Raw genomic sequence first — 11,246 nt, 5'->3', positions numbered from 1 at the left:
GTTTTCTCGGCGAGAGCACCCGAAGCGATCGCCCATATCCCTTCCCTGTCCCCGCGTCACCAAAAGGAGGGGGTAATGCTTTGGGGATGGTTTCCTATGATCGAACACAACAGATACTTGACTTTAACAAGTAGATGAATTTATTTTTAATCTTTGACCATTTCTTTCGTTTATCCTGCATATTATATTTCGTGAATTAGTTGGGAGAGTGGGGTTCAATTCTCACTCGAGTCATACTAAAGACGCGAAAATGCTATTTGATGTCGCCTTGCTAAATACTCAGAAGTATGAGGTGAAAAGCAAGTACAATTGGAATTATATATAGAAAAGATGTCACCTTCCCTACACTTCGGTGTAGCCGCCAATAAAAAAGGAAACCTTCGGGTCGCTCTCGACTATGGACGATCCATTTATTTATATATTTTCATGTATGTGTTAAGGTTTATATTTTTGTGTGTTTTTATGTACTTAGTCTGGTTTGCTTATTGTATTTATGGCATATCAACCCTTTTTGTGCCCTTTAATACCGAATCCAATAATTTTGGGAAAAGGGGTTTATGCTTTAAGTTGTGTATATCTTCAAATATTTATTCATAGTGTTTACTTCGGTTGTTTTGTTTTACGGCATATCAATCCTTTTCGGATTCAACCATTTTGGCAAAAGTCGTTATGTTTCAAATTATATATATATATATATATATATATATATATATATATATATATATATATATATATATATATTCACATATTTATTCATTTTCTTTAGTTTGATTGTTTTGTATGGAAATATGTTTGTTTGTTTGTTTGATTTTTTGCAAAGGGAAAGAAAAAAAAACAATAACATAATGTTCGATGCATTTAAGTCAAAGAAACCGATATCTTCCGACAGCCCCATCTGGTGGCATTAGATTCTGTTCATGACTGAGAGTCTTCTCACGTATTCATATAATAAAATTAGGCAAAAAAAATATTAAAACGTTTTATTTAATATAAGAAAGACATCAACTGACACTTTTACTTCAATAACATGGCTGTTGTTTATTCACTTAATCTTTTTAAACATTTTAATCTTGATTATCCAGTAGCTTATAGATTTGTAGTTTGCCATAACGGCAAGGGGGTATTTTTCCATGCGCTTACCATCACCTCGGTCAAGGTTGATCGACTCTACTTGTGATCGAAACTCGGCCGCCTCCTCCAGTCATCGCTTGACAACAGAAGGCGATGTGATGTAGAAAACGACATGTGTTGTCGGCAGGAAAGCGTACGCAGCCCACACGCATCAACAGTTCGTTCTACGGAAAAACTTTCACTTAAGGATGTTGGCAACCTTCACGTGGTCCCTTCCGTATGTACCCGATGTCATTCTAGAAAGTATTTTAAGTAGAACAATATCAGAGAAAAACTTGCCAACAATAATCATTCATTCATTCGAAATGAATGAACGATGCTCAATAACATCAACAGCAGATCTGCATGAGGGTTGGTGAATTGCACTTATTCTAAGATTAAATCGGAGAATGGCGACCCCCAATACAAACACATTCATCGTGGTGAAAAGTTTCGGTCGGTGACGAAGGCGCTGTTGCATTCAGCCAAACTCTGATGCTAGGCTGAAGAGTTGGGCGGAAAAATTATTAAGGTGAGGTCGAGTTCGAAACTCCTCTCGTCGCAAAATAGCTCATTCCAGTTCGTTCTCTTCCAACTCATTAGTGGAAACTTTCAATCCAAAAATCTTGATTTTTTTTACACAGAACCATCGGTTCACTCTGACAAATCCGTCATCGGGTCTATTCGAAGATGAAAGAATTCTTCGAGAGGTGAAGAAAGATATGTAAAAGGAAATAGTGCGAGAGCATTGTAAACCAAGGTGCCCGAATTCGATGGAGAGTTTAGGCCAAGTTCTTCCGATGCTTCGTTTCTAGGGCAATTGCTCTTGACCTATCAAATGTGACATAAAGGTCTACTCCACAAGATCTCCAGCTACGGCATAGCTAGAAATGTATTCTCAATTATTACATCATTGCTCTCTGATAGGCTTATAAGAATAGTGGCTGATAGGCAGAAATTAGAAGCCCTCAATATTAATGCTGAAGTCCCTCAGAGGTTCATCCTGGGTCCAAATCTCTTCCTGACCTACACCAATGATCTCCCAAATCACATCCTAAGATCATTCGTAGACATTTATGCTGACGACACTTCCATCTGTAGCAACACTTCAAATGCCGTAAATAACCAAGATCTCTCTAATTCTCTCTCCTCAGATCTTCATCACGTGGTACAATAGGGAAAGGGGTGGCTGGTTAATTTTAATGCATTTATAACCAAGCTTCTATCTTTCCATTATCAACGCCCTGACCCCTGTCCGGCATCAATTGAAATGAATGGCTCTCGTCTTGGGGCAACTCCATATTTTGACAAACTTCTGGGTCTGACTTTTACTCCTGATCTGAAATGGAACACATATATCAAATCCGTTACCAAAGTCGCTAGAAAATGGTGGGATAATTCTACCGCTCCAGTAGATATCTCACTGCCGATGCAATCCTCTATCTGTATAAGGGCCAAGTACGTCCTAGGACGGAGTACTACTGTTGCCACATTTGGGACGGAACTGCTAGAAGCACCTTATCCAGCCTTGACGGAGTTCAAAATAGACTTCGTAACCTAATAGATGATGCCATTTTCTCTTCTCTGCAACCTCTTTCCCACAGAAGAGGCATTGTGAGCCTGTCTCTGCTCTATCGTTATTTTCATGGCAAATTCTCGTCTGAGCTCCAATCTATGCCCCCCTTGGCAAATTTTCACAAAGCACACTCTTCTATCGGTAAACACTATCAATAATTTGCCCCACTCTTCATCTGTGCCTAAACGTAAACGTAAATTCCATAAACAAAGCTTCTTTCTTAGCCCTTATCCTCGAATGGCCTCCACGCTTTAAAAGTGGCGACTCCTTTGTAAAAAAAATCATACTGCCCGGTGTAAAAGTGCAGCCTATTTATATTAAAAGTTCTACCTCTTTATCTCTCTCTATTTTTCTCTCTTTCCCACTCACTCTTTCCCCTCCGACTAGTCCATTCCTCTCTCTGCACACACGCGCACACACACACACACACACACACACACACATACACACACATACAACACACACACACACACATACACACACATACAACACACACACACACACACAATTCTACTTTATATAGATTCCCCAACGAATGAGTCGGCATAAAAAGTAACTCCTTGATTAAATTACTTTCGTTTAATACAACATTTTCATAGTAAAATCAAACCAACCCTTGACGAAATCTGCATCAGTATAGAGTCAAAGTATGAATATTTTTCATATAAATTTTAGATATTATTCATCCAGGGCAATGCTGATCAAGAATATACTAACTTTGTGGCTGTTTTTGTAGTTTTGGAATTTTAGCTTGGCATACACGCATACACATAAAGACAAATGTTTAGGTGTGTCATGTTAAAGGGAAAATTCAACAGCCGTGTTGGCGTGACATAACTATAAACTAATCTCTACTGTATGGAGTGTTAAGAATTTTGTAAGAACAAAATGGTCTGTGAACACCACTAATATATCTGACGATGAATAATTTCAGTGCAGCGAAAATTTCCTTGTGATTAGCATCGAAAGAGATACATAATCTCCACATATTGGAATTTGTTTGGTACTGAACAGAGAGGGCGGATTCTTTAGACGGAAAGTGGCAAAATATTAATAGTTTTTTTGTACTAATGAGTTAACGATTATCAAAATGTCATTCGACAATGAGTGTTAATGCGTTTTCTAGGTCGACAGTGAGACAACACTTTGAGGCTTGGTGGGTGAAATTGGACAGAGTTTGATCATTTAAGAAGACGTCTCCGCAAGATTTTAACATTGGACTCAAAACGGCCATGCTACAGTCAATTGGGAAGCAACCCCGTGGTATTGTGCTATATAGACAGGTAGTTATGGGAAAGAAACCCCGTTCTTTAAAGTTCAGCTTCAGATCCACAAAGGAAAAAAAAACTTCTTTACAGTGGTTGTAGCCAGATATATTTTTACTGCGAATATTTTACAGAGATGAACAGAGATTGGATCTCAGTCAAGCATCTATCATTGTCTTTTTTACTACTACAAATATCACCCGACTTTCAAATGGATACAGTGTGCCATAAGTAGATTAAACCCAGATTAAACATTAAACATCTAATTTTTAGGATTTAATTTATACTCGACTCATGAAAACAAATGAAAGTTTATTATATTTTTACTCGGATGACCTTCTACTTGACTAGTGAGTTAATAGTTAAGTCTGATTTCCGAAACTGCGATTACAAAACTACAAAACGTATATTATTTAAATTGGCACAATAAAAACAAAATATTAAAACCTGATTTAATTTGCTTGTATTGTTTGGCATATCCGCATTTTTTATTCATGTGTACATTTTGTCAGATTGTTACCAAACATATGTGTCTACCTCTTTTGTACATATAACATAAACAGAGTTTCTATTTACTTGACTCCTCGCGGGGTCGTTTTTTATGAGGAAACACATATTTTCAGGTCGACTAACAAAATTTCAAAGGGTAAGATGCAAATAGTATTTTTATTTCGATATTTAGAAAAAATCAAATAACCTGCGCGAGCCTTTTCTACACAAAAACACGCGTTCACATTTCAAGCCACACTACTTGTCATATACATACGCGCACACAAACCTACGCGCCCGCATCCACACACGTACATATATTCACGTTCGCGTACATACACTCACATTCACGTGTATATACTCGCACGCTAACGTACACACATGTACTCACATACACGCACACATGGACAACGTCACTTCCCCTTTCAAAGGAAATCCACACATGCGCAAAAGATCACCGGAAACACCTATAAAAGAAAGAGCAATAAGCGGCTTCTTCCTTTTCAGACTAGCCTCCGAGGTGAGTGGTCGGCGCACCAGCCGCCGCCGTTTCGGCAGACGCGCGCACGCGCGTACCTCACAGCACTTGCTACTATGTGGGACAAAAAGCTATCAGACCGTACGTACACATTTTTTTTACACAGTGATCACCACTTATCAAGGCCCGGAAGCCACTCAGGGATAAGGGCTATTGCAAGTACATTACGTTAGTGTGGAGATTTGATGAAGTGTTTACTTAAAGGGGCGGTTCATTAGGAATTTGTTAACGTTGGACTTGAAGACATCCAAGTTGTAGTAGTCCGGTGGGAAGCAGGCAGACGGAACAGAGTTCCACAGGCGTGCAGTTCTAAGGAAGAAGCTTTGTTCATGGAATCCGCGTTTTGATTTAGGTACAGATATAGTGGGGGAAATTGTTCACAGTGGATTCAGCTAGACGGGTGTTTTTCGTGAAAGATTGGCGAAAGGGGGAGCAGAGATTGGAGTTCAGACGAGCACCTGCCATGGAAATAACGATAAAACAAGGATAGGCTCGCAACGTCTCTTCTGTGGGAGAGAGGTTGCAGGGTAGAGAAAAGGGCATCCCCCACTAAGCCACGAAGTCTATTTTGTACTCTGTCAAGGCAGGATAGGCTGTTTTTAGCAGCTCCTGCCCAGAAATGGCAACAGTATTCCATCCTTGGACGTACTTGGCTTTTATATAGATAGAGAATTGCATCAGTAGTGAGATATCTTCTGGAGCGGTAGAAGGATCCCACCATCTTTCCAGCGACCTTGGCAACAGACTTGATGTACGTGTTCCATCTCAGATCAGGAGTAAAGGTTAAACCCAGAAGCTTGTCAAAACACGGGGCCTCACCCAGACGAGAGCCATCCATCACAATTGATGCCAGATGGGGATCAGAGCGTTGATGATGCAAGGATAGGAGTTTGGTTTTGGATGCATTAAAAGTAACCAGCCACATCTTCCCCCACTGAACCACGCGCTCGAGATCAGAGGAGAGAGAATCAGAGAGAACTTTGTCATTTACAGCCTTTGATGTGTTGCCGTAGATGGTCGTGTCATCAGCATAGATGTCAACGAATGATTTAAGTATGTGTTTAGGGAGGTCATTGATGTAGATCAGGAAGAGAGTTGGGCCCAGGGTTGACCCCTGAGGGACTCCAGCATTTATATTGCAGGCTTCCGATTTTTGTCCATCTACCACTACTCTTATGAGCCTATCGGAGAGAAATGATTTAATGATTGAGAAAACATTTCCAGTTATACCGTAGCTGGAAATCTTGTGAAGTAGGCCCTTATCCCATACCTTGTCAAAGGCCTTTGATATGTCAAGAGAAATTGCCCTAGAAAGGAAGCCTTTGTCAAGAGATTCACTAATCCTGTGGGATATAACCATCAGCACATCTGCGGTAGATCTTGCAGAGCGGAAACCATATTGTGTGTCACTAAGAAGGTTATTCCTGCTGAGGTGGTTGACTATTTCTCTATTTAATATGGATTCCAGCAACTTACTCATAACACACAGGAGACTTATTGGTCTGTACTGAGAGAGAGATGACTTATCACCTGAATTCTTAAATACAGGGCAAACAGATGAGGTCTTCCAGGGAGTCGGAAAGCACTTCTCCTTAAGGCAGCGCTTAAATAGTTTCGTAAGTATGGGAGCAAGTTCTGGTTGAAGCTTTTTTAACACTATAATTGGGATGCCATCAGGGCCAGTTGCTTTACTGGAATCTAGGTTCTTGATTAGCTTGGCGACCTCATGCACGGATATTTGTATGTTACCTAGCTTGTTCTGTGTTATAGGAGGAAATATGGGGAGTTGATGGCCTTCGTCGCATAGCCTGGATTGACTTTTTCTCATTCTCACTCTATCTGTCTCTATCTACTACTTGTGCCAGAGAACACAACCGCGTAGCTGACGGCTAACATGGCGCACAGTTTAACTGATGGCAACCCTCTATCCTTTTCTTTGTCTACACGATGGACTGCCATTTCTCGTTCCATTACATTACTCACTTCTCCTCCCACGCGCGAACAAACGACAGTGACCCGAACGTGAGATGAACACATATTTCCTTTTTCCTTCTATACTACCAATCCCGCAACAAACGATGGTTACACTCGCGCGGACATGAACACGTGTTATATCTAAAACATTCATTCTTTCAACAGTAAATAAACGACACGTTTATCTTATCTATCAATTGAGTCTTTGTTTCCTTCGATTCCATTCGTTTCATTATTTTTCCTTGTAGCGAGTTAGGGTATTTATATCCTGGTCCGCAACAAACTTTTCCTTTAATCGTTAAAAATATAAGATAAAGACGGTTAAACATAAATGTATATTTTTCTTTTACTTCTTTTGGGCCCATTAACAACATTTTAAGTATACAATGTAGTTCCATTTAGACTGTATAAATAATTAAAAAAAAACACTTGATTTTGCTTTGGGGATATAAGAGATGCTTCAATAAGTTGCAGGTATAGCAAATAAGGCAATGTCTAGGTAAAATTCAACTTTTCTCAATCAAAATAAATTCGACTTCGAAGGCGATACGCTGATTCCAAAGTTTCTCTAATAATTTGATGCCATTTTTGTACAATAATTTGTCTTTGATCTGAAAATAATTTATTGGGGCCAACTCTCTTTCTATGGGATATTCTCTTGTAGTCCACAAACAGCTAGCACTCACTAGGCGCTAGATCCAAAGAATGGAGTGCATGCAACGGCAATTCAAAGTGCAATTTATGCAGTTTTGCTTCCGTTGCAATGGACAACATGCATTGGCTTGGTGAAAGACTACTTTTTCTACTGCTTCCTTTGTTGCTGTTTTTCAAATAATGCTATAATAATGCCACTTCTGAGGAAGTTATTTTTGTTTGTTTGTTTTTTACAATAAAAAAGAAACATTAAAAATCTCATTATGTTAGTTTATTTGATTGCTTTTCTCTTTCATCTCTATATTTTGACAGATGTTATCCAAATTCTTAAGAACAATTAAAAAGTAATTTCCATAAGAATGTTCTATTTTGAAGGCAACGTCACACACGCTCGGGTAACTCTTCTCGCTATAATTAACTACATTGTCTCCACCCCATTGAGTACAGGGACATGGAGACGCTTCTCTGCTTAAGGTGTCGCCAGAAAAGAATCCAGAAAAAACTCCGCCCGGAAGTCACGTGGTTTCGTCGAATTCCGGTATGGGGATACCGTGAACTTTTAGTGAATTGAATATTTGTGCTTGGTGGTTATAAGAACATGATAAACGCGATTATATTGCAGTCAAAATATTAACAACTAAAATGAGAAATTTTATTTTTTGGTTAAAACTTACAATCTCATACTTTTATACTACATAAATTTAAGACTATGATAAAGACCCTATACACCTTTCTACATTACACTATATATAATACGCTCCTCTTTTATTTGGAATTCGGTAAAACTCGCCTCCCCCCAACATTATCTATAATTTTATTTGATCTATTTTGTTCCTAATGAACCCCACGCTAGACGCCGCATCCCCACTATGTTACCTAGCATCTTCTCTACTCTTCTGATGCGAAGCGTTATGCTTCGAAATGCCTTGGCATAAAGAGTCCCTTCTATCCCCCAACTAATTGTTTGTATTCCCCTATTGAATAAATGAACCAATCTATATCCACCAATATATAGTTTTGTGAATTCATTTCCCATTCCTATTGTTCTCCTATATAAGCTCCAATGATATTGTTGAACTTTATATTGTTCAGAAAAGTATCCTCTTATAAAATTGAGCTCACTCTTTTCCTCTAACGCACTAAGCTATATATATATATATATATATATATGTGTGTGTGTGTGTGTGTGTGTGTGTGTGTGTGTGGACGTTACAAATATGCATTTTGTTTATAGTTCTTTTACTAAACAATAATTATTTTATCACCATTGTTATTATTATTATTATTATTATTATTAGTAGTAGTAGTAGTAGTAGTAGTAGTAGTAGTAGTAGTAGTAGTAGTAGAAGTTGTAGTAGTTTTATTACTCTAGCAGTATTAATAATAGTCTGTTTTTTCTTTTTGCAGTATATCAACCCTTGTTAGCTTTATAAATATCGGAACATGTCATATATTGTAAACGATTCATTGTATGCGATTCATTAAGTATAAGTTGCTATTTTACTTATAGATAGTTAAGGGCATTTGAGGTCCATGCCTTTCTCAGTGGTATTCGTGCATACCAATACATAACAGATCTGGTTGGATAATTGATTACATAGCCTGCGCCTACATCCATTGTGCTGTTTGAAGCAGCAGCGGTAATACATGCTTTTTTACTTATCAATTTACAGTTGGATAAAATTCCCAATTAGCAGTTTCTTTCAACTAATCAAAACGGACATTTACTTCCAATTCTTGCACGTAGTATAAACACCCAAACAGCGTATTTCTTTCTCTTTCCTATGTTCTTCTAAAGGAAACACACGTACGCACGACACAACTCTGCCTAGCCACTCTTAATCGAAAGACTCCACAGATGAACTATTAAATACAGTGCAAGCATATACACACTGTTGACCGAACACTCTGCACATAAGTTTATACATACATTCTCTCACTAAAAATCAGGCTCATTAATGCACACATATCTTCATGCCTATCCCACACACACTTAAATGCACGCGATGCTAACCAAAATAAACAAGTCTATTCAATGTTTTTTTATAGATAAGGGACCATCTATTACCAAGAATGTTCCATAGACTCTATAATTTCCCATTCCTTACCTAACTTTATTGGAAGATGGTGGTGGCTAAGTGATTAACGACACAGACTGAGTACCTGGGTGTGTCGAGTTCAAATCCAGTTCGTTCCACAGAAACACATTAACTTAGATTGCAGACAACCTTCTCGTCGCCCTTTCTGTAAGAACCCGATGCTTTTCTGAAAAATGATACTAACTAGCAATATATCTTGAAGCCAATGCTAACAATAGAACTATCTGAAAACTCATAGCTTCTCTATATCTCACTCCCTATCACAAATGGTTACGTTTCCAACCCGTTTCCCTGACTAGCAAGAACAACACTCTTCACTTCTATATATGTTCACGACCATAAGTTCCGGATGATTGTATAGCAAATGCGAACAGCCCACTTGGGAACGCTGATCATGCAGTGATAATGGTCGAAATCGCCCTAAACTCTAGACCCAAAACTGAAGAGTCATTGCTCAAAACAACGAGATTATAAAAAGGCTGACTGGGGAAATATTTTTCTCTCCCTGCTAAACAGTGTGCAAATGAGACCACAGAATGGTTCAAAAGGCAATTGAGGCACATGTTCCCATGCGGAAATTTTGTAGCAAGCCTCACTCTCCCCAATGGTTTACTTCTACTTGCGCAACTGTCATTGCTCAAAGGCAGCATACGTACCGCAGATTTAACCGACATAATCCAGTTCAAACAGACAGAAGTATATAGAAGCTAGAAGTAACTGTAAGAAAGAAACAGCGACAGCTAAGAGAGAATTTACTGAAACCATCAAAAAATGCAACAAAGCACAAAAATTAGGAACCCGTGACTTCTGGAAAATCTACAACAGTGTAGTAAATAATGGGCAATCAACTATTCCCCCACTAACCAACAATCACGAGATTGTTTGCTCAGCAACCGAGAAGGCTAACATGCTTGCCAGTCGGCTTGCCTCCAACTCCACATTAGACCCTTCTAATCATCCCCATCCCTGACTTTCCTTTGTGGACGGACGCCACGCTAGAAGATCTGAAAATCACACCTGCCCAGATACGTGCTATCATAAAAAACCTTGACACTTCAAAAGCATGCGGACCCGATCTCATCCCGGCTGTGCTAATAAAAAAGTGTTCTGCCGAAGTAGCCCAATTCTCTCCAAACTCTACAACAAATGCCTTAATGAATCTTGCTTTCCGGACTGCTGAAAAACTGCTTCTGTGATACCAGTTTTCAAAAATTCTGGCGAAAGAACTGACCCATTGAATTATCGCCCCATTAGCACCCTCGCACTTTTCGCCAAAATATTTGAGTCCATAATTAACCAAGCTCTGGTCCATCACCTTACAGATGCTAAAGTTCTGACTGACCAACAATATGGATTTAGACAAGCCCGTTCCACAGCAGACATCCTAACTGTAATCTCTCAACGTATATACCATTCACTGGACAAAGCGGGGGAGGGTAGAGCGGTAGCTCTAGATATATCTAAGGCTTTTGACAGGGTATGGCATGGGGGTCTCCTCAGGAAAATTAGATCATACGGTATCACTGGAAGAATACTTAACA

This window comes from Euprymna scolopes, chromosome 1 (assembly GCF_053919585.1).
Source record: "Euprymna scolopes isolate OS-2025 chromosome 1, ASM5391958v1, whole genome shotgun sequence".
Lineage (NCBI taxonomy): Eukaryota > Metazoa > Mollusca > Cephalopoda > Sepiida > Sepiolidae > Euprymna > Euprymna scolopes.
The sequence above is the reverse complement of the archived record's forward strand: the minus strand, read 5'-3'. Positions refer to the sequence as shown.